At 39.1% G+C, this 25,082-nt stretch overlaps 2 long non-coding RNA genes across 3 annotated transcripts in view; one reads left to right on the forward strand and one right to left on the reverse strand.

The window, feature by feature from the left end:
• Positions 1-6,476, forward strand: part of LOC109453347 (uncharacterized) — a 67,998-nt gene extending 61,522 nt beyond the window's left edge. For both annotated transcript variants that reach the window (XR_002138267.2, XR_012495138.1), the window contains one exon: positions 4,534-6,476. This is a non-coding gene — a long non-coding RNA (uncharacterized LOC109453347). The remainder of the gene's footprint in view (positions 1-4,533) is intronic.
• Positions 6,477-15,096: 8,620 nt separating this feature from the next.
• The window catches only part of LOC141570707 (uncharacterized), a 39,120-nt gene continuing 29,134 nt past the window's right edge, over positions 15,097-25,082 (reverse strand). Inside the window, exon 6 of the long non-coding RNA XR_012495141.1 lies at positions 15,097-15,286. This is a non-coding gene — a long non-coding RNA (uncharacterized LOC141570707). The remainder of the gene's footprint in view (positions 15,287-25,082) is intronic.

The following is a 25,082-nucleotide window of genomic DNA, read 5'->3' on the forward strand; positions in this document are numbered from 1 at the left end:
AGCCTATATATGCATATTCTTTTTTTGGTTTTTAGTTGCAAATAAAGTTACACATGACCATCTCTGTACATGTATCCTTGTTTATATGTATAGAATGCAATTCTCACAGTGGAATTTCTGGGTCAAAGTATACGCACATTTTTTAACTGTCTTGATGCTGCTAAATTTACTTCCACAAACTGTACTATTGAGAGTCCTACCTCCAAAATGCTCCTGACTGTTTCTCCCTATCCTCACCAATACTGGTGATTGCCAAACCTTTCGTATTTTCCAGTCTGATAAGAAAAAGCAGTGACTTGTTTTGACTTTCATTTTTAAATGTTGACTGATGGTGTGCACCTTATTCTAACTCTCTATTTATTTATTTTCATTTTTTATTGAGGTGTATTTGACATACAACATTATATTAGTTTCAGGTGTACAACATAATAATTCAGTATTTGTATATTCTCTATTTTTAAAAAGTGAGCATATAATTAATTACCTTTGCAGTTTTATCTTATTGATTTATAAGGACTCTTTGTTTATTAAGAAACCAGAACTTGTCAATCAGATATGTTGCAAGGACTTTTCTCCAATTTTTGATTTGTCTTTTGACTTTATCATATGCACCAAATTTGCCATATGGAAGTTTATTTTTTAATTTATTTTTTATAGACAATCATTCACCAGTCTTTTCCTTTGTAATGGCCAAAGTATGATGCCTCGTGCTTGATAGAACACAGAGAAGGCCTTCAAGGAGAGGGAGAGATACAGCTCAGCTGCCACTTCCCTATAACAACATTGGGTCACCTGAGATTTCTCTATAATTATAAGAGAGAGCAGTGCAAAGAAACTTTTTTCCCTACATTGGGGTGGGGGTGAAGGGATGTTAAAGTAAGGCATGGTGAAAAGCTGAGAGGAAGAAACATTCTCAAATGCAGCCTGGCAGGGGAGTAGGAGAATAAAGGCTAAGTTGGAAGGGAAGGAACGAGACTGCTCTCAAGTTCCCCAACTTGAATTTAGCGTGTGGGTGGGTGGTGACAGTAAGAAGGTAACTGCAAGTTTGGGCTGATCCACTCCTCAGGTTCCACTATCTCTGGTAAGTTGATCCTTCCTGGCTTCTCTGTCCATCTCTATCCCCTTATTTCTGCAGCTCAAACCCTAGCATGAACAATGAAAAAATCACATCTCCTCTGGGTGGTGAACACACAATGGGATTTATAGATGATGTAATACAGAATTGTACACCTGAAATCTATGTAATTTTACTAACAATTGTCACCCCAATAAATTAAAAAAAATCACATCTCATAGAAGACATTGCCCTTGATCTTGGGTGAGTCCCACTCTGAGGACCAGTGACCTTGGGGTCCTTGAGAATGGAGGTTGATATTATTATGCCTCTTCCACACTGGTCTTACCAGGTGAAATGCCCTAATCACTGAAATATCCAGAAGAGTAAAGAGAAATTTGCAAAATATAGATAACTATGAGAATAAGCCATTTGGAGCCCTGGTAAATCCTGCATTTGACCCTTGTCCTTTCCTGTTCAGAAGTTAGCTTCTCAATTTGGGCTTTGCTTCTCATTTCTTTGTAGTTACATGACCCTCAGAAGCATTTTGCTGCTCAGGCTCACTTCTACTAGAGGAAAAAGAGAAGGTATATTACAAACCAAGCAAGCTTGCCAGTTATCACTTAAAATTTGGTGTGGCAACAAACCAGTGCTAATGTCTCAATTCAAGGTTTGGGATTATCTGTGAATTTGGGGTCAAGCTAACAACTGAAAATAACAATGGGAATAAAGGTGGGAGGGGAAGGGAAGGGTGGAACAGGGCACTGGTGGATGTGGTAGATGGGAAATGAACAGAGGAGGCTGGGAGGTGACAGCCTTCCTTCTTCACCTGCTGGACCATAGAAGCAAGTGAGGGTCCTTGAGAGAAGAGCAACGTTAACTCCTAACAGTTAACTGGCAGAACTTGTGGGGCAGCTTCTCCATGTTGAAAGTAGGGGTTAAAAAAATAAGGGAGAAGTGAATGAGAGAAAATCCAGCCCTGTTGCAGAGGGCGGGAGGGCTCAGTGCGTCAGTCAGTCCAGGGTTTGTTGTGAATGAGGACTTTCTCCAAGCTGATTAAATGGAATTAACTCCACGGTCTGGGATCTTACAACCTCCCGTTGCTCTCATCTCTCCAAACCCTTGTTCTACTTCTTCAGAGCCTCCTGGAACCCTGAGGAATTTATTAATGAGGTCCAATTACAGGAAATTTTAGGTTTTTAATCAACTTTGGATGCACGGCTGAAAGGTTCAGCTCAACCCCCTGAGAAAATGTACATTACACAAGATTTCAGATGAACTGCACACTTGATTTCCCTGCTATTTGCCCACATGCAGCCTTCTTCCCCTTTCCAATCATGTATAGCATCTCCACCCCCCATTTCCTCTTGCCCTCATCTTCCCACCTCCAGCTTTCACACACAGCACTGGACTTCAGCTTTCCCCTTGTTTTAAAAACTGCAGGGCAAGCAGAGCCCTGCAGATTGGTCAACCCGGCTGGTTTCTATCCAAGCCCTCCCCAACCCTAATTTATGGCTTTCATCTAGGTGTGCTGGAAAGACTTTTCCTAGCCATTTCCACATTCATTAACTGCTGGCAAACAATTTTTGTTTCCTCTTCGAGGATATTTTTGAAGATAGATTAGAGGCTTGAAAAAACACTTGGAATAACTCTTTAAACAGGTTTTCCAAACACTGGTGGAAGGAAACAAAGGAGGTGGGTGGGAGAATCTATTTCTCATCCTGTGTTGCCTCAGGCCCGGCATAGCTTAGGTTCCCCTGGCCTGTGGAAACTTTGCAAACTTCCTGGGCTTGGTCTCTGCGGAGGCTGCTCCTCACCCTGGGAGAGCCAGGCCCTCCACCAGCTGCTGTGGGAATGGCACATCTGGCATTCCTGCAGCCACTTCCTCTCCAGGGAAAAGCCTGGGCTCCACCCTGTGCAGTTTCACAAAGTGATGCTGGGGCTCCTGGGAATGGGCAGGAGTGGTTGTGAGCTGTTAACATCCTCCTGAGCTCCTGTGGGGCCGCAGGCTCAGCTCAGCTGATTAAACATTCTTCATCTGGGGGAGGTATTTAAAGAGACCATTGCATGGCATGGCTACATTTTCCATAGCTGAAAACTCTATTTAAAAAGGTGGGAAGCCCAGTTAAAAAAAAAAGAAAAGTAAAGAAAGAAGCAGCAGAGTTAGGTATGCTGGAATATTGGTCTTCAGAAGTGGTAGCTTTGATCTTGCTCTTAGATAAAGCTGCCCCTGTCCACTCTAGTGGGCAGGGACTTATTTGATAAGCCAAAATTCTTTTGGTTGCAGGTGACCAGAAAGCGACTTGATCTATATAGATTGGACAGTCAAGGGTGTTTGTCAGCCCTCAATCAGGGTTGGAATATAGCTAAGTTCTCAGGAATAAATGGAAACTCTGGTGTGCTGGATCTTCACTGCTTCTTGAGAGCTGAATGTTCAATTTTCAGGAATTTTGTGAGCCAGTAGTTAAACACAGCCATTATTAAAAATTAAATTATATAGACTCATGAGTAAAAATTACATGAAACACACAGGTAATAAATTCTAAAAAAATGCCTCATTTCCTAATTGTCTTATTGCACTTTTCTATTATCTATGCTCTTGAGATTTTTAAAAAAATCTATTGTACTTGTATGGTTGAAACACTATAGAATGTGTGCTATTTCCCATTCCTTTGCAAATCTGTTTTCCATGATGTTATGCTGGAAGCTTGAAATTGCCCATGATGGAAGTATTTACACCATAGAAATTTGCAAAGGCTACAAATCAGGACTTGATCTATTGCTTTTTTCATTGTCTAGTCTAGATTTAAGGAAGTGATGGAAAAAATGTTGATAATGCAAATTAAACTTAAAAGTTTGTCATGTCTGTAGTTGTTACATTGTGAATGGCATAAAAAAAATGACAAAATATTTATTCTCTATGCTTTTGAGAACTGTTGTCTTCAATCTTTGATCTAGGACAGATTTGCAAATGGTCACTTACCTGGAACATATATCATTAGTTATATCTGGCTAGTAGAGATGTTATTGTTTTCATTGCCTGTTCTTTTCCGGGGGGAAAGACAACAATTATCCTCTCTTCACCAAACTGCAATCCTTTCTTGTTGGTGGGAGAGAGAGCTGGACCATTATCTGGGTGCCCTCAAATCACACTGCTAGATAGATAGATAGATAGATAGATAGATAGATATCATAATAATGAGAATATTATATATAGCAGTGTGATATAGCAGTGATATATATATAATATTCTCATTTATATGATATATATATATAATATCTGTATATAATATGTATATATTATATATATAAAAGCTCATATAATCCTTAGAACTATATGCTTCTTTAAGAACTGTATTGCTTTTCCTGGGAGAGAGATTTTGGGGTTATCCTGGTGTCCCTCAAATCCAAGTCAGTGTCTGTCTGTCTCCAAGGAGCCAGGCAGCAAATTTGACTTGTGCATATTTGTTCTCTTTCAGAACCTTTGGCTCCTGGCCTTTTTCGTCACTGTTTTCCGCTGATGCTAGCAGACAGACCTAGCCCTCTTTCCCCACCTGGATCATGAGCAGAGCCGTGTGTGAAGTTCTTGTTCAGAATCTTGATCCCAGATGATGATCCCTGTGAACCTCCCTGCAGGAGAGCCACTTCTTCTGGGAAGGTGTTAGTGGTCCTGTGCACTGACGGAGCTGTTGGGCCTAAGCAGGGGAGGGCGACCCTACACAGGTCATGCAACCCCGGACTACTGAACGGCTCATTGGACTCTTTACTCTGTCTCTACATTATTTCACTGAAAACATTTAAAGAGCAATGTACAAAAGGAAGCCTTTTAAAAAACACAATTGTATTTAAGAATACATTTGAATGCCTTATCTAAATCTTGCCTTCTGTACTCTAAGTTGATTTCTCTTTAATCGGTTTTCCAGGATTATGCAAAAAACCACTGCATTTTAGATAATGAAGCTTTTCTTTTAAAATCCTTGTTCATTTTCTCTTCTGAGCAAAGTTGTTTTTGTTTTTAACCCTTTGAAGGTCTCTCACAATGATGTCAAGGCCTCACTTTTTAGGCATTTGTTTTTTTGTGTGTGTTTAAAACAGGGCTTGCTCTAATTTTTGTAATATTTTAAAACACATTCAGCCTCTATGAAATTTTTTGTACTCTCGCCCATGCTGATTTCACCCTTCTCTGAATTCTTTTAAAGCTATGTTCAGTGCTGTGTAATTTATATGTTTCTGTTTTGTTTCCTGTGTGGAGTTACTTTCTACCTCAACCAGAGAACAAACTATGGAAGACAAGGATAATAATTTTTACTTTTCTGACCCGTAACATCTGCTGAAGTGCTAGAAAAATAGATAAACTTCAAAACGAACTTGTTGGTTTGTTAGATTATTGGCTGAGAGCTGTAACTTTTTTTCCTTCTAATGTCTATTCATTTCTGACTTGTTGCTTTTCATCTACTGACAGTGGGAGAAGTCAGATGAACAGTTTGTTAGAATTGTGGACAAAGGAAGGATAAGTTATCTCTAAATAATATAATATTCTGAAAGATCTCTTATGAATCAAATTCATGGCTATTAGACATAAATGTTTTAAATATCTATTTTGCCTACTCAGAAGCTACCCCCAACCCCTGTCCCTGTTTGGTCTTGACCATGTTTTGAATTGGTTAAGGTTCTGAGTAAGCAATGTCATTATTATGGCCTTCGAAGTAAATTTATAAATTATGGTTAAAAAAATATTTTTTAATCCAGGGAATAAGCGTTCCTTTTGACTGTTAGCTCCTGATTGATAAATGGTTTGGCTGTATTTCTGGTAGAGTTATGGAAAATATAATAAAAGTGTGATATTTATAATTGAAGATATAATATTTGCCTTCAAATAGTTGAAAGGATTAAAAGCATTTCGCTTCTAAAAATAATCCAAAGAAATTTACACCGTGTGGTAATGCATTCAAGTGTTTACAAGACAATTTTATTTAAGATTTTTTTCAACAAATCTCTGTAACTAATAACTTAGTATTTGGTATTTAACAAAGTGATGAAATCCATAACAGTATTCTCCTTTGCTTATAAATTTAAGACATGATGAGATTTGGAAAATCAGCCTACGTGTCCTGAAGAGGGAGGGGCAGAAGTGTATTTAAATAAATCTTTCATGCCAGCGATTAGCATTTATGTGAGATAATATTGGACTTCTGGAAAACCCAAGTTGGCTTAGGTAGCATGAGCCTTAGATAGAGACTTCTTCCATAGCAAGACAACTCCACTAGCATTTATTGAGTGTCTTCTATGGCCAGTATTTTCATGCAAACTCTCAATCAAGTATTAACCAGATAAAACATTGCTTAGATCCACAAATCAAATTAGGGATATGAGGAATAATATGGCCTATATCTCCAAGCAAGTATTTATTGAGTGCCTACTGTGTGCCTTACATCCTGATTATAGGTGAGCAAACTGAAGCACAGAGAGGTTAAGATAATTTCTTTAAAGCCAGGGTTTGTAGTCAGGTCTAAACCCAAAGGCTGAGATTTCCTTTCCATCCCATTGCCTCCCATGTGGCTGAAAACAGTATTTCCTGCTCTGATAGGATTCATCTCCTCTTCACTGGGTTGGAGCTGAGACTCTGATCTGGGAAAGAATGTCACCCCCAACTACATGGGATATAGACAGAGGGCTCAGATCTCAGCAATAGCTGTAATACTTGGTGGATGAGAATTCTAGTTCCCCAACTTACAGGAATTTTGAAAGAATTGGCACTGGTATTAGTAAGAAGTGCTTTGAGCTTTTCAGATGAAAGGCTTTAGGTGAGTATAAAGTATGGCTATTAGAGACTGGCATGGAATTTTATATGAAGAAAAGTGCTTACTAATTATAAGATAGCTACTCATTTGTAGATTTGTTTTCTAGTTTAATCTCTCCTTGGTACTATACCAAGAGCTAGAAAAGTGCCCGAAGTTTTATGACCAAGACTCAAAAGCTCAGTTTGCATGTCCTGCATAGACCTATGTGCTTAAAATAATAAAAATAATAATAGTACTTATAATAAATCCTGTTTACACCTGTCTTTGCTTGAATAGCTTCAGAGTCTCGGCAAACTTTAGCCTTTAGTAACTACATTTGTTTATTGGCTTATGACTTGTCTGAGTACCTAAGAACACTTTAGCAATAATAGGAACTGACAGGACCACAGAATTAATAAGGTATCGTCTTCATTTTGGAACACACCTGTTGGGGAGAAGGAGGGGGAAAGCTGAATATTTTTTTCAGTGTAGCCTCGATGGCCACAAATCTTCTAACTCCTTTTATCTTCTTAGTCAATCCTGGATCAGCCCTGGAGGCTGTTATTATAAAGTACCTCCAGGTTAATGTTTCCCTTTGTCTATTGTTTACTTTTAAATGACCCAGGCAGTGGCTCAGAAAGGAATGCCATTCTCATAAAACAGTTTCCCACATTAAACAATTAAAAATTATTTGGGGGGAAAGAGAGAGAGAGAGAGAGAGAGAGAGAGAGAGAGAGAGAGAGAGAGAAAGCAAATGAAGGAATTTGGAGTTATAGAAAAACTTTTATAGAAATTTGATTGGTATTTTGTGTGTGTGTGACTATAACTAGAAAGCCAAGGACAGGTTAAATGTCATGGCGAAGGTCATACAGTAAATAGGAGCCACTAACGAGAGAGAAATATGGACTGACCAGGTCATGGTGTACAATAGCTCATGCTTTGTTAAAAGGCACATTTTGATATTCTTTGTTCTGGGAACCTGACTTCAAAGATTATCCATAGATACCATCTGCTCGCCTCTTACTTCTCCCAGCTGTTTTCACTTATTCTCCTTATAATTCTCACTTTCATTATTCAAAAAATGCAGCCAGTGGGCTCCTAAGTCACCTCCCCAGCCTCATCCATATTGTGTTTTTAAGGCAATAATGGCTGCTGTAATAAATTCATATTGTGTTTATTAAGGCAATAATGGCTGTTGTAATAAATTCATACTGTGTTTATTAAGGCAACAATGGCTGCTGTAATAAATTCACCCCCAATTGTATGTTGGCTTGGACACCGTAGATTTGTTTTTCCTTGCTGATGTAAAGTCAGAACGTGATGTCTGATTGATCGAGTTCTATCCTCTCAGCAGTGATGCAGGAACCTGAGCTCCTTTTGTCTTCACCATGTTCAACATGTGGCTTCCAAAGTCACCCTGGGCATGAACATCCACACTCCAGATGGGAAAATAACTTTGAGGAACACAAATGGAAGGCTTTTATGTGCCTGGTCTGGGGGTGAGTGGCCCACATTCTGTTCACACATTTGTTTGGCTAGAACTTGGTCATGTGTCCACACGTAACTGCAAGGAAGTCTAGAAAATGGAGTGGGTTGCATGTCCAGGAAGAAGAAATGGGATTGTTATCTGATCAGAGAGCCTGGCTTGGCACTTTCTCCAGCTTTGATTTCTGTGCTTCCTTTTCCTTTCATCAGTTCTTCAGGGAGGCCCTTATGGCTCCTCTTCTTTTGTCCTCTTAATAGAGAGTACACTCGACTGTCCTTCATTTTTATTTATTTATTTACAATATACATAACATAAAACTTCCCATTTTATTTTATTTATTTTTTTATTTTATTAAATTTATTGGGGTGACAATTGTTAGTAAAATTACATAGATTTCAGGTGTACAATTCTGTATCACATCATCTATAAATCCGATTGTATGTTCATCACCCAGAGTCAGTTCTCCTTCCATCACCATATATTCGATCCCCCTTACCCTCATCTCCCACCCCCCCCAAACTTCCCATTTTAACTACTTTAACTATACAGTTCAGTGGCATTAAGCACCTTCACATTCCTGAACAACCATCATCAACATCCAGAACCTTCTTCATCTTGCAAAACCAATACTCCATACCCATTAAACAATAACTTCCCAATTCCCCCTCCCCTCAGCCCCTGTTATTCTCCTTTCCATCTCTATGAATCGATCTTTTTTATGTTACTATTCCACAAAACATCACATTGTTCCACCTCATTGATGACATTATGCTCATTGGGACAGATAAGCAGGAATTAGCAAGTACTTTATTTTTCTCCAGCTTCATTGAGAGACAATTGACATATCACTTTATGTAAGTTGAAGAGGTACAGGCCCACTTTCTGTGGGAGCCCCTTGGCACCCAGCCTTCTCCCATTCCCTGAGTGCTGCATCTATGGGGTCCTGAATTCCCCCTTTTCAATCTCGTCTCATTGTATGCACCTTACATCTCACAGGAGAACCATTAAGCTCCCTGTCCTCTCACTTCAGTGTCTTCAGTACCCAGTTCTCCTCTTTTGTTGGGCATCCCCCTCTTACCTTTCCCCTAAGACCTTTCTGGGTTGACCTTCAACACTGTGTTCTTTGTGCCTCATCCACACCCAATTAATTACTCCTTCTGCCCCATCTCCCCAAATCCCTTCCTCAAATTCTGGTTACTTCCTCTCCATTTAACTTTTCAATCCCCTTTGACTCCAAATGGGCTTTAGGCTGATGCTTCTCGTACTCTCCAGATGAAACACAAGCTCCGTGTGTGGTCTCCCACACCCTCTGCGGGCTGTCTCCACTTCTTGGTCCTCAATCACCATTTAGGCAACAGCACTGGCATCACCCTTTCCAGAAATGTCTTGTATATTACCACATGAATCCCATCAACAGTCTGAAAGATAGGATCATTTGTGCCATTTTACCCAGGGAGAGAAGTGATTTTTCCCAAGGTTACATATTATGTACAGGATTAAGACTTTAGCTCAAATTTATACAGAATAAAGGCTTAAGCTCAAAGCCTATCACTCCTTTAGTTTCTTAGAGCGTTCAGTTTTTTCCACCTAAACCATCTGTTGCAAATACTTATTCCTGTTGTTTCCCTTTTCCTACTGCTCCAGCCTCTTACTTCCTCTGTTGTCTCTGGCCAAAAGCTTAGAATTCCTTCATATCTTTAAATTCAAGGCTTTGCAGAATGAAATGGAATGCCCCTAGAAGGAGTATTGGCTACATGGCTGAAACTCTGAGATGCTGAAAAGATTTGTTGACTGGATATATATATATATATATTTTTTACACTAATGTAAGAAAAGTAATGTGTGTGCAGAATGTGGGAGTGTAAACATTAAATAAATACGTAAGTAAGTGATTAATCCACCACTGAGCTGACAATTTTTGAGTTCCGGTTAGGAAATAGAATTTCGTGATTGGAGTTGTGAACAATGTGAAAAATGAATGAGAGTCCCTGATTTCAAGGAGCCTTAAATTAGCAGGAGACATAAGACGAAGATCCGGATAATGATGACAAAACATCAAAAATGACAGTACCAGCAGGAAGCGCAAAGTTCACCTGTTACTTCAGATGATGACTAACAAGAATGTACTCAGCTGGAGAGTCTGAAGGTCAAACTCATGAAGGAAGTGGACATTTGAACTGGTTTTTACATTCATTAATATAGTTATTAACTTGACAGTCTGAGCACCTACTACTGGCCCGCTGCTAGGTATACGTCAAAGAACAGAATACATGCAGTCCTTATCTTCAGGGAACTCATTGCTCATTGTGTAGTGAGGAAGAGAGTCAGCCCACGCGCTGATGACTACACTGTAACTTTTAGTGGCAGTAGGGATAAAGTACAAGGTCTGTGAGGTGTAGGAGAGCATATAATAGGGAGATACAACAGGGCTGTTCCAGAGGGATAGGATTTGAATGTACAGAGAGAGTGGGTAGAGGGAGATGTGTAGATGGAAGGAAGAAAGCCTGGAGCTACACATTAAAACAGTGTAAGTTGGGATGAAATGGAAGGTAGGAAAAGTATGAGTACCAGCCCCAGGAGGGCCTCCTTGCACATCAGGAGTCTGTACTTGATTTGTTAAAAAATGAGGAAACCTACAAAGGTTGAAGTAATTAAGGAGAACACTCGTGACCCAGACCAGAATGAGGCCACCTGAGAATGAATTACATAGCCTTTGTTTTTGTACATCAACTTATCCTGGTCCATGCGAGAGGCAAGACCAGACAAGATCAGCAGTAGAGCAGGTGGACTCATGGTACCTTTCCACGGAAATCCTTTCTGTAGTTCATGACTGAAAGTCTTGGTCTGTTTGCTCGTCTCACAGTGTGAAAGGCAAGAGGCAGGAGCTTAGAAAGTGGATCAGGAAAGAGTGGGGAGGAATATATTTTCACATCCCTGCAAATCTGTAGGTGAAAGGTGAGTTCTTCCCAGCACATCCAGGGCAGTGCAAAGAACAGCCAAGAGGGATACTCTGCTGTTTGTTTTACCGCTTGGACAGGACAGAAATGAGACCTTTCTCTGGATCCTGAGAGTTTTCCTTTCTTTGTCCTCAGGTAGAGAGGTTTGGCTGGGCCCAGCCTGGTTCTGTTCTGTCACAACTCATGCAACAGTTTCAAAGTGAAACTATTGTGTTGACCAAGTGCAGAGAAGCATGGCTCACCAGAGGGAACATCCCAGGTTTCCCTGTACTTTCTTCCTAAATGTCTTCTTTAGCAGGGTTACACCTGGCACACAGACCCTATCAGCCACTCCTTGCAGCCTTCCAAACCCAAACCCACTGGTTGGAAGAGCGGTAAGATGGCTGGCCACCATCCAGATGGTAAACAATAGAAACAATTATTATGCAGCCATTAATCTTGTCAATTACATATTAACCCAGGCGGTGTTAAGAAATGAAGCATTATCAGCTTCCTTTTTTTTTGTTGTTTGTTTTTTTGTTTTTCCTTTTCTTTCTCTGCCTTTTCTCCCAGAAAATAAAAAGAGACAGCATTCTACCACTTTCTCGACATCATCACTGCTTCCCCTTTTCCTTTTATGGCAACAATCATACCAGTAGGGAAATTCCTTTAACATGAGTATTAATTTTATCTTTCATTTATTATGATGTCTAATATGGACACTCCAGGAGGTGCATAGGAAGCTGATTTTTCTGTTTTCTATAAATCTATGATTCCTTTTCCACTCTAAGTTCCCCAGTCAAAAAGACCTTGTTAATATAAAATATCATCCTGATTGTAATACAATGATGAATAGTACAAACATATTACATGTTTTGAAATCTTTTCTAGTACACATGTCTATAAGAACCTATTTCCCATTCATTTTCATCTAGGTAGATGCCACCCAAAGACATCCTTTTCTATTTGAAAACCAATAGCAGTTTCCTCTGTGGTCAAAGTTGATTAAAAAAAAAAAGTGAGGAACAGTTCCGGAAGTAATTAAGCATAGCATTGTTCAGGGCAGATGGTGAAGTGGGCAGATTTTCTCTTCAATGTCTCCAGCCTTTCTTTTTCCTATGTTCACTCTCCCTTCAGTGCCCTTGACCTCTCTTTCCCTTCCTCCTTTTCCAAGACCAGCTTTCGTAGGAAACGACCCATGTCAATTATTTATCCCTTTATGTGCATTAGTGAGTCCAGAGAATTCTTACTCCTGATATGTTTACCCTGAATGCCTTATCTTAAATTGTGGAATGAAAGGAATTTCAGGTGTCAGATCACAACTCAAAGTTCAAGTTTTCAAGTTTTGTTCACAGAGAGGTCAGAAAAAAACAATTTCTTATTGGAAGGAGGGCAATTTTTAGTAGGCATTCTCCCCAGACACTAGAGGTGACTGGTGTTTGCTCTCCAAGGAGCCATCCTTGGAGGAAAAGGGTATGAGGCTGGCGTGGATAAGACAAACAGCCCAGAGACATTTCTAAAATATTGCTTGATAAGGAGTTTGAGACTTATTCCAGAGAACGCAAATAAGTGTCAGGAAAAAAAAGGATACTTGGATCAGGAATGTGAAAAAAGATCTCTAGAAACAGGGCACTGACCCTCTTCTTCCTTGGGACATAGCAGGAAATTCCCCAGGAGGCTTCAATGTTGAGGGCAGTCCTGCTACCTCATGGGAGGGGAGGGGCAGTGAGGTGGGGCTGAAGTGGGTCTTGTTTACTTAAATTATCCCATTGTTTCCAGAAAGTTGGGAATAGTTTCATGTTGCTGGGCATGAAACTACATGTTCATTTTCTCAGATTTGGTTCATGCATATAGGGAAATACAGTATTTTATTAGAAAGAGTCCAGACTTGATGTTTCATCTTGGTTCTATCTGTACACACAGGCTAACGTGTTTATTCTGGAGCTCAATTTCGGTAAAATGGAGTTGAGTCGTCAGTCCTTAAGGCTTTTTCTAGCTCCAAAAATCTGACACCTCAGATTTATGAAGTAAAATTAATTAGTACAACTTGGTATAATGCTATTTAAGTCAAAATGCTTAGGACTAGAGCACTGGTAAAAGTTAGAAGCCAAGAATGCAAAGGATAGTGGCCATTTTCCATGGATTGTTGGTTCCTTAATTGGCATGATTTTAGGGTCATGGGAAGAAACAGAGCCTAGTGGTGGCAAATCAATACTAACTGCATCGCCTATAAGATTGGTCAGGGAAATACATTTATGAAAGGTGAGAAGGAACAGACTGAGTCTGGGAGAGTTAAGGGAGAGGCCAGTTTTTCCTAGTGACAGTGGTTTGAACTGACAAACAGCACAACTTCTTCTCTGGTGAAACAATTAAATTGAGCCATGGGGAGTGTTCCCTGAAAAACCAAGTCACAAGTCAGCAACTATCAGATGATCAAGGAGTGTTCATTTCACAACTGACCAACTGTTTCAAAAGTACTTTTAGCCCAGATCTTCAGGTTAAGGGTGTCTAGTAAGCACTGGACCTCATAAATACATGGAAGCACAATAGAAAGAAATTCAGAGAAAGCTAATGATTTCAGAGATTTTAAGGATTTCTATTTTGGCAGAGTGTTTCTGTGTTCATTGCCATCATGGGTTCTTTCTTTAGCAGTGCATCTGATTAAAGGATGGTTTTCCTGAAGCCGAGGTGCAGGGTTGAGCTCCCTGTTCCAGTCATTCTTAATTCAGAATAATTGACCAAATCTCTGATGTTCTTAGTACTTTGCTAGAAAAGGTAGAACAAAAGACAAGACACATTCACAGCCTTGAGGGAATGTAGAATTTAGCAGGGAATACAAAACCTCACTTACAGTGGACAAACTTGGAAATCTTTGAACCTTGTAGCTAAAGACTGTGTCACCAGCCTTGACAAACCATCTCAGGAATGGAAATCACAAGAGAGATCGAATGAGTTAGATGGAGTAGGGTAAACAACTCATCACTCAAGAGCTTGTATATTTGGGGGTGGGGTTGGGCAGGGGTCGGTGGCATCACTCCATACATGAAGACTCATGCATTTTCTGGTTAGAATTTTGATGGCTATTTCTTTTTCATTAATAAATATAAGGACTTGGTGATAAAATGACTCTAGCAACGAGGTTCAAGTTCCTCCAACTTCTAAAATGAAGAAAGTAAAGATGAGAAAGGAATTCTATGACATATGTGTGATAGAAATCTGTTAATCTGCCAATATTTATTAAAAATCTATTTTGTGAAAGGCCCAATGCTGGTTTGCAGATTCCTTTTATACTCCTTACTCTCATAATCCTATGGGATTGATGAGCCATGTGTTTTGATCCTCAGAAAGGCTCTGCCTAGGGTCTGAGGCATAGAGTTTTATTGGCTCTTCAAGCAAAAGCTGGTTTCTGAAGCCGGAAGATTAACGGGGACTTGCAGACCCTCTCATTCTACCCTTGCTTGTGGACAGGTCTATTCCTTTTGCAGACCTGGCATTCACTGAATATGAAATGTGCCAGTGTTGTTTTTGTGGTTAGCAGCTTTGGAAAGTTTAAATGTATTGCAGATTTCTCCTGCTGCTCCCTGCTTAGTCCCAGCGAGTTTTCTTCCACTTAATCTTTAGAGGAGAATCGTAAAAACAACAATAACAACAACAACAACAAAAGAAAGTAAACCCTGCTTTTCACAGTTTGAAAAGTGTTAAATTGATTAACAAATTCTTTAAAAAAATTATGACCAAGTTACATTTATTCCAAGAATTCTAAATTATTATACATAAATTACCATGTTAACCAAATAAAGGAGAAGAATCCTATGGTCATAGGAATAAATGTGGGAAAAAATGATTGAAAATAGCATTCATTCTTGATATTATTTCTTTAGGAATAGAAGTCCTTAATTTGACAAACAGTATATACAAAAACCAATGGCAAGTACCATGCTTTGTGGTGAAGTGTTGAGGGTCTTGAGTCAGGGTCCTCAGAAGTAGAGACTGAGAAAGGGAATCTTGAGGGGGAGCTCTCAGGTGCAACCTGTAAGGAAGGAACAAAGCAGGATAGGGCAGGGGGAAAGGTTGGGCAAAGGTGTGGATTTAGCTGACTCTAATTGTACAACAGAGAACACTGAAACATTCATGAATAGTACCACTGAGTTATCCCATGTTAAGGTATGGAGGCCGGTCTTTTTAGTACCTCATGTATGTTAGTCATTCGCTGTAGACCCCTCAGGGGCAAAGCATAAACTTCCATGTATTCTGTGTCCAAGTGGCTGCCACTGGCTAAGGGCAATTCTCAGGAGTAGACTGTAGCTGTAAGCTGCTAACAGCCTTTCCTAACCAAACCCCCGCCCTCCAACCCTCTCCACCCCACCCCATTCTCCAACACCCTACCCCTACCCCTGCCAGCAAGTAGGAGAAGGTGCCCCAACCCAATAAAAAGGGTCTGGGTGGGGCACCAACAGAGTCTACTAGATTGACTTTTTTATATTAAAAATAATTTTATTCACCCAAAGCCAGGAAAACCTTTATTTTAACCATTTCTGGAGATCTATCTGGTTTCATATTCCAAGTATTGATCTAATATCAACTTCCTTCTACCTGTAGAACTTCCTTTAATATTTTTTTGTAGTGTAGGCCTGCTGGCAACAAATTCTCTCACTTTTTATTTGTTTGAAGGTCTTTATTTTTCTTTCATTTTTGAAATATGTTTTCACTGGGCATGAATTCTGGGTTAATAGTTCTCTACCCCCACCAGCATTTTAAAGGTACTATTTTACTGTCTTCTGGCTTGTAGGCTTTCAAATGAGAAGCCTATTGTCATGCTTGGCTTTGTTCCTCTGTATGTAATACTTCCTTTTTCTTTGACTGTCTTCAAGATTTTCTCTTTATCTTTAAATTTAAGTCACTTTACTATGATGGGTCTAGAATATGTGAGGATGGTGTAGGTTTTGTTTTTCTCCCTTCTCCTGTTTCTCCTTTAAACGCCTTCTCCTTCTTCTTTACTTTGTTATTTAATCTGTTTGGGGGTCTTCAGAGCTTCTTGAACCCATGGCTTAATATATTTCATTATTTGGGGGCAGTTCTCAGCCTTTATTTCTTCAGAAATTTCTTCGGTCATACACATAGGTTAGATCCATAGTTCTGATGGCTCTTTTCAGTTTCTGTTTTTTTAACCTTTTTTTTTTTCTCTTTGTGTTTCAGTTTGATAATTTCTATTGACCTATTTTCAAGTTCACTGATTTTTTCCCCCTTGGCTTGTTGCGTTACTGATCAGCCAGTTGAAGGCATTCTTTATTTTTGTTATGATGATTTTCTTTTTTCTTTTTTTTGGATTTTTATTATTCTCCTTAGAGTATTCATTGCTCTGCTAAAATTTTCCATCTGGTTTTGCATGCTGTTCACCTTTTCCACTAGAGCCTTTAAGATATAAATTAGTTATTTTAAATTCCCTCTCTGATAGTTCCAACATCTAGTTCATCTCTGAGTCTTTTCTGTTGGCTGCTTTGTATTTTGAAAATGAGTTCTTTTTCTTGGACTTTTTGTGTATTTTTAAATTTCTGATTGATTGATTGATTGCCTGATCTAATGTATAGAACAGTAGAGGCTGAGGGAAAAGGGTGGTAGTATTAAGTCAATCTAATCACGAGTTGAACTGTGTTTGTTTTTATTGTTGCTATGGTTAACTGGCTTCAAATTCCTCTGAAATACCTGTACATAGGGTGGAGATTGAATTACTCGAGGATTTTTTTTATTGTTTTTGCTCCCTCCTCATCTTTAAGTCTTTTCTATGATCCTGTGCCTCAGAGAAGCTTTCTCTCTATGCTACCAATCCTCATGCCGCAGTAGGCTCCTTCCTTGTTACTTGGTGCTTGCTAACCTGGTGGTGGGAGGAGGGGGCTTCTCTGTTGTCCTGGTTCAGTTTTTGTCTTAGAGGATCTTTTAAAAAGTATTAAAAGTATTTCTGAGTGGAAATATGTCCAAACAAATTCAACAAGTGAAGACTTGGGCACTAAAGCCAAAAAAGACTCCAGCATTACCATTGGGTGAGATCAATAAAAGGACTTTTTAATAAATAGCCAGAAAGTGCCTCTGTCCTTCTGTTGTTCATTTTGCTCTTGTATAAACATGAAGAAACAGTCTGTGGAAATGCTGTACTACTCCAGGTGAGGTCTTCACACAGATCTCACAAATGATACCTCTGGGGTATGCAACCCAGTAGTCCTGGACAAGAGCATGTTCTAGACCAATATCGGGGCTTTGTGGAAGTTTGTTGGAGGGTATAGTGCACAGGGACATTTCTGGATATTCAAAATTTGGCCAATAGCCTTCCAATTTTCTTGGAGTGGTGGAAAATTGTAACTGATAGTAGGATGGGCAAAAAGAAGGCCTAGACAAATTTCATGTTGCTGCTGAGGTCTTCTACCCTGTTAATTAATGTGCTGTTCTCCCAGGGAGAGTTCTCTAGTCTTTCTTTCTTTCAACCGCTTTATGACCCAGAGTGAAGGAGGAGAGTGTAGGGGAAAAATATCACCATTGCTTGTCTATTCATGGAATAAGAGCTATTTTACTTTTTTGGAGCTTTGTTGTGATGTCATTAATATTACATTTTTAGTGCCTTTTTATAATAGGAAAACATTGGAAGTAACCTAAATGTTTGAAAATAGAAGCCTAGTTAGAAATGTAATATTTTATACCTATTATATTTATTAAAAAATTTAATAATACAGGAAAGTATAGCATAAAGCTAAGTAAAAAAAGTAAGTTAAAAATGTACATTTTTAAAATATAAAGTTTTAAAATAGTATTTTAGTCATAAAGTAATTTAAAAACATAAAGTTTACCTAAGGAAAAAGACTGGAATGGACTTGACTAAAACAATTAAGGTCATTAATTCTTGGTAGTGGGCTTATGGGTGATTTCCCTTTGTATCTTCTTAATCTCCCAGGTTTGCTTTAATGAGCAAATACTACATTTAAAATCAGAAAAAGAAAAAAGGTAATAATGTAAATGTGACATTTAACAGTTACTTAGGACTAGAACAAATGGCATTATTTCTTATTTAGTGATTATCTTTATGTGAACGCCCTTAATTTTTGTACAGGTATTGAGAAAAAGCATGCTACTTTTGCTTCAATTGTTTTCATAGCTATCATATATAATGACATGAGTCACAAGATTTATCCATTCTGTATCCTTGTTATATTCAGATTACACCATTACACCATTTACATATGCGTGGAAGAAATTAAATTCTTTCTTTCTCTCTCTCTCTCTATATATATATATATATATATATTTATTTATTTATTTATTTATTTATTTATTTATTTTCTTCTCTCTTTTTTGTTTTGAGGCCAAATCTGTGTGACTTAAATGTATTTTGTTTTGGTTTTTTAATATTTTCAGCATTAGGAAGCTCTTGTTTTCAATCTAGACTAAGTCCCTTCAACTCATTTTGGGTGAAAAGGAGAAAAACCAAGCACTATTTTTGTTTAACAAGTTTCCCTAATGGGAAAATGTTTCTAGTGAATTCTAAAGAATATTTCAGACATTTCTTTCAATTTTGGAAACACATGTCACCAGTAGATCTAGAGACATTTTTCATCCTTAGAAAAAGATCTAGAAGCAATTGACAAAGTATCTGATCTGTAGGAGGTCCTCAAAAAATATTGTTATTATTGTTCATATTGTTATTTTTTATTACTACTAAATCATTGTGTCTGTAGACCGTAATGATGTCCTATAGTAGATGTGATTTGGGCAGCCTGTTTGTTGCAAGAAACAGATCAAGGGTTTTCACATTATTATTATTTTTTAATCATTGAAGTTCAGGGTTTTATTTACTTTTGTTTTCCCAATATCTGGTAAATTATTTATCTCATTTTATTAATCTTTTTCCTAACATTTTATCTTGTTCTTTTGTTTCAAATATATTCATTTCTTCATTTTTCTTAACTCTCTGTGTTGGTTTCTATATATTAGATAAAACAGCCACTCTCCCCAATCTTAAAGGAGTGGCTTCATGTAGAACATGAATCTCATTGTTCAACCTTGCCCTAGCTCTCCGTTGTCTCTCAAACCTTTGTGATTGTCCAGCCTATTTTCTTTTTAATGACTCCCAGTAGTTGAGGGTGTGTTAAGATTTTTTAGGGTCCCAAAGTGGAGGATCTCAGTCAGCATCTAGATTAAGCTGATTAGAAGCCAGGCCCTCAGGCAACAGCCTTTAACGTATGAAATATATATATAGCTCTGTGGGAGCCCAAGCAGAAGCCCAGCTGGTTGCCAGAGCTGGGGGATCTGGAGGTGCCCCTGGGCAGCAGCCGCAAAAATCCAGTTCTAGTCAAACATATAAGGTCCTTTCCGGAGGATACCTGCGAGCCATAGCAAGGCAGGAGGAAGGTGCCAAGATGGTGGCCTGGCCTGTTTTCCCTGACAGCACCTCTGTAGCCTCTACCTAGTTGTGAGGCAAACCTGAAGCCCTCAGGCTAAAGCTCCAGGACATGTTTCAGTCCGCTGTCTGTGCAGTGACCTGGGAGTGGCAGCCTGCTGTGGGGACAGAGCCCCAGAGAGCAGTTTCTAGGCTCTCGGCCTCACGTGGAAAGGTGCTAGCTCGGTAATAGATGGCCGTCAGCTGTGGCTAGTTGGCCATCAGCTGTAACCCTTGAGCCATTGGCCACTAATATAACTGCCGCGGTTGCGCTGGGGAGGAGAATTGAACAGAGTCGAGGAGAGTCGGTCGGTTGGCAGAAAAGCAGACAGCAGGTCGCACATCGTGTGAACCCAGCCTCCAGTGAGACTATAGTGGTATGACTCCCCTAACTATGGCTCTGTGGGTGTTCCTTTTTGGCCTCACCATGTCCTGCGTTCTTATGTGGGGAGCGGGAGCAGAGACCCCGCAGGCCTCCCCGCATGACACTTGCCAAGAAGTGTCTCTCCAATGGTTACAATCTTGTGGGATCCAGGAACGCAAGCCTTCCACTTCTACCTGCATCCCACCACCAGAGCCAGGTGATCAAGCAGCATCTTCCCGGCAGCAGCCATGAAAAACAGGGCACCAGACACATGTTAAAGCTTCCTACCAGATATACTGGCACCCTGGAGTACCTCAGAGGGAAGAGCTTGAAGATGGTGCCACCGGTAAAAGAAAGATGAAAAGAAAAAAAAAAATGGCGCCTGTTGCCTGGAATGAGGCAGAGGGAGAGCCCATAGCTGGTGCCACAAGAAAAAACAGGATGTGGGGACAGAGCCAGGAGTGCAATTTCCAGGCTCTCGGCCTCCAATGGGAAGGTGCCGGCTCAGGTAGTAAATGGCCATCAATTGTGATTGGAAGGCCATCAGCTGTGGCTAGTTGGCCGTCAGCTGTAACCAGTGAGCCATTGGCCACTAATATAACTGCCGTGGCTACGCTAGCAGGAAAACGGGGGCTAGCAAGAAGATGGTGGCTGGCAAGCGCGGAGTGTGGCGGAGTGTGGATTGAGGATTCTGTGTCTCCTGCTTCCTGTGTCTCCAACCCAGCTGCCAGCGAGACTATAGTGGTATGACACCCCTACCTATGGCTCCGTGGGTGTTCCTTTTCGGCCTCACCATGTCCTGCGTTCTTATCTGGGGAGTGGTAGCTGAGACCCCTCACGACACCCTGCATGACACAGGACAAAAAGAATAAGAAGAGAAAAGAAAGATAGCACCTGAGGCAGAGGGAGACAGTGAAGATAGTAATACTCCCCAGCCAGCAGGCCCCTAGCAGTGCACTTAGTTGCTTGCCCCTCAGGCCAACACTTTAAGATGAACAAATGAGCCTCGTTCACTTGAAGTCCTGTCACCTCTCCATCAGCTGCTTCTCTGCGGGCCCTGGAAAGGTGAGTTTGAGTGTGTCAGCACTTTAAGAGCTGGTCCTCAGATCTTCATAGCCTTGGGTCTGGTGGATGTTTTTGGTTTTCAAACCTAAATGTTTTGGGCAATTACCACTCAGGTGCTTGTCTTAAAAGCTAAGAATATTGTAAAAGGAGGATAAAATATAGATGATTTCAGGAGGACACATCAGTGTTCATGATTCCTTTGATCTATCCCCCTCATCAAGGGACTGTATCTTATATGCCACATATTAATTTCCCCTTATGCAACAAAATTTGAAGAATATCCTTCTTTATTTTATTTTATATTTTATTTTATTTTATGTAAATAACTTTGACAGGCTGAATTTCCCCACGGTCAGGAGGAGTCCCTTAAGCATTCCTGTACATTGATTCTTCTGGGACACACTATTAGAAAGACAGGAAAATAATTTTCTAGAGTCAGCTTTGCATTACAGATAATAGTTGGCCCAAGTCAGACACATTTCACTTGAAGGCATTTCTACATTACTAAAGAGTGCAAAAATGTAATTTTTTTCACTTTTTTTCCGTGTGTGTGTGTTAGAAATTAGGCTATGGTGGCAGGTAAGTTAACTGCTTCTAAGACTTAAAAGCTTTTTTTGTTGTTGTTATTAAAGGAAGACAATATCACCTGGGAAGTTTATAGCAGTTAGGTGCTCTAATTGACACTGTCTCACCACTGTGGAGTGGGAGAGAATTTAGTATGTCCCGCTGTGACTGAATTATAGCACGAGTGACCAAGTCCGCTCCTGCATCGATTTTCCTGGGGAAACTTCATGCTGCTTCCAAGGAAAGGCTCGATGATCTCCCTGCTTACGTTCTTGCCTTCCTATGATCCATTCTCCACACAGAAGCCAGAGTGATGTGTAAGAAACATAAATCTGATTATTTCACTCCTCTGTTTAAAACTTTCCCAAGACTTCACAACAATACTTAGAATAAAATCCAGTCTTTATCCTAAACTCTAAAAAAGCCCAATGACCTGTTCTCTGACCTCCCCTTAGTTGTCATCCTATGCTGTTTCCCCTTATCTGCTGTGATCTAGTCACAGTAGCCTTCTTTTGGCTTCCAGAAGTGGTTAAATTTGTTCCAACCTGAGGTCCTTGCCTCTACTTGCTCTCTCTGTCAGCAACATTTCTTGCCACTTTCCTTTTCCTCGCTGGCTCCTTCTTGTCAATTCGTTTCATCTCCTCAGAGATACCTTCTCTGATTGCCTTGTTTACCAGTGACTATCCTGTCCCACTATTTTTAATTCTCCGCATAATGCTTTTCACTTTAAATAACTTTTCTTATTTTTTTTGTTTATTGTCAATCATCCTCCTCCCCCAAATAAAAGCTTCATGATAGAGGGACTTTCGTCTACTATAATGAATCTCTAATCCTGCTGCCTAGAACAGTGCCTGCCACATAGTAGACCCTCTAAAAAAATTGTTAAATAAATAAATAAATGTTTACTGGAGATGACAATACCAACCATAGAACATTATTATGAGAATTAAATAAGATAATGTCTATAAAGTGCTTAGAAACTGACATAGACACTCAATAAATGATAACTATTGTTATTATTATTATTTTTAAAAACTTTCTTTGGTGATTGTTTCCCCCAATCTTTATAATTGGGAAGTTGTTTTGTTTTTGTTTTTGTTTTTGATGTAATCCAACTCTCCCACCGTTATCTAATCTTTCTGTTTGTGAGTCGCAGAAAGTTTGTATTTCTGAGGTATTTGAAAATAGCAAGTTTTGTCCTTGCATTCTTTCTTCTCAACTTAAATAATTCTTTCTTAGTAAGTTAAATATTTCTAATTCTGTTTATCTGTTCTTATACTTGGAGAAGTGACTTTAAAAATTCTTGTGTTAGCCCCATGGGAGACTTGCTCCGAGGCTGCTGAACGGAGCCATCACCACATACTAATTAGCAAATTCCTGCACAGCTCTAATTTGTCCAGACATAAAGGAAGCTGCCCACATGATTTTCCCTTGAAAATGACAACTTTGCAATAGTAGTTCCACCTATTCTTAAGTGTTAGGAGTATCCTGCACAGACATTCTCATATACACTTTTAAAAATACATTGACAAATAAGGGGTCTGGTCTTTATGCAACTCGCAGTTCACTAGCTATTTTTAGAGAGCTCCATCTACTTCCTCATGCACAGAAAGGAAATAATAATTGAAATTAGAATCTGTGAAATTATTTCATATCTGAGGAAAGTACTGTTATATTCACTTGCCCCCTGCCCCCTCTCCCCCACCCCCCAAATGGTATAAGTGAACTGGTTTGGGTCTTTCAACATATGCAGAAGGTACTTATTTTCTGGAGTTTCTTTGTGTTTCATTTAAACCCGAAGGATGGAAAACACTATGATTGCTTATCTTTCTTTTGATTTTATCTGGGGTCTCTTGACTTTGATAGAGAACAGTGGTTATTTCATTAAAAAAGAAAAAATGATGTACAAGTATCGTCAGTGTGTCAGAGGAGTTGATGAGACTTTTAAATAATCTGAACAGTATATAGTGCAGAATTGTAGAATGGAAAGGGAATTTGTCAGCTCACTCTGGATGTGGCCAAACTTACTCATGTTTGGCTATTTTCCCAAATTCTTTTTAAAAATGGAATGTACAGTTGGAGAAAAGAAACAAAATAAGAGCACATAAAAACATTACAAATACTAATTTATCTTTTATATTTACATTTTTTCCCTTCACAATAAAGCCAATTATATTCTTTTCCCACTCCTCATAGGGTCTTCAAAAATTGTGAGATTAAGGTCATTTAAAATCTAAAGTACAGTAGAGTATTCATGACTACAGCCTGACTAGGATAGCCATTTTGTTACAGAAATTAAAATTACATTAGAAGCACCAAATCAGTGAGATAAAAGAGAATTGAGAAAAATCACAGAAGTGACTAAGGAAAAGGACTGAGTTGCAAGAGATTAGAAATTAAGTTATGGATGTGAAGAATAGCCGATGGAGATTCATGACACAGAAAATTGCAATTCATGGACAAGAAAAGAAATAAAACATTCAAAAATATAATAAACGAAACCTTTCCTAAAATGAAAGAAAATATGACTCTCCAGATTGTAAGGGTTGTGGTGGCCCAGGAAAATTTAATAAATAACTCACACCAAGATACATTCTGGTGAAGTTAAGTAACAACAAAAAAGAAAGGAAAAAAAATTTTCACATCATCCAAAAATAGAACCAGAAACAGGTCACTATCATTCCATTTCTCCCCCTACTTCCATAAACCTCTACCCACAAAGACAAACAAAACAAAAACAGGCAAACAATTCACACTAATCCCAGACTCTTTCAGGAGCATTTTTGGATGGAAGACAATGGAATGACATCTATAGAATGCTGAGGGGGAAAGAGTGTCACTCAGCCAAGTTGTCTTTCAGGAAAGAAATTGGTCATAAACTCTTCATTGAAAATTTGAAAACATAGCCAATCAGAATAAAAGTAACAATAATGAAAAAATAGAACTAATTCATAAATTAAAAAGAACTGGAAAAAAAGCATAAAAATTGATTTAGATTTAAAATTAAAGGCAATATTTTAAATTGAATGTGTAAAGAAATCATTTATACTGGCACCTGAAATAAATACTTCTGAAGGTATGATTGAACTTGTGGTAAATTAAGAAAACTAATTAGAGATTGGAAACAGAAGAAAGAGTGATTCCATAGAGGGATGTGACCTCGGAGCGGTGTCTGCCTCGTGCTACATTTCCTTACGTTGATCCCTGGTAGCTTTTGCCTGGATTTTAATGGGCTAAATATTCTCAAGGGATGGGAGCAAAAGCTGGGGCTTAATTAGGGGAAGGATGAATTGAAGAATTCTGCATAAACTTGGGACCCCTAAAATTTGTCACCTTCAATGGGGACAAGATTTAATAAGGCAAGGAAAGACTATTCAATTGAAGTGTGGGACCACTGGTTGTCCTTATGAA

The sequence above is a fragment of the Rhinolophus sinicus genome, linkage group LG03 (genome assembly GCF_036562045.2).
Source record: "Rhinolophus sinicus isolate RSC01 linkage group LG03, ASM3656204v1, whole genome shotgun sequence".
In the NCBI taxonomy this organism is placed as follows: Eukaryota; Metazoa; Chordata; class Mammalia; order Chiroptera; family Rhinolophidae; genus Rhinolophus; species Rhinolophus sinicus.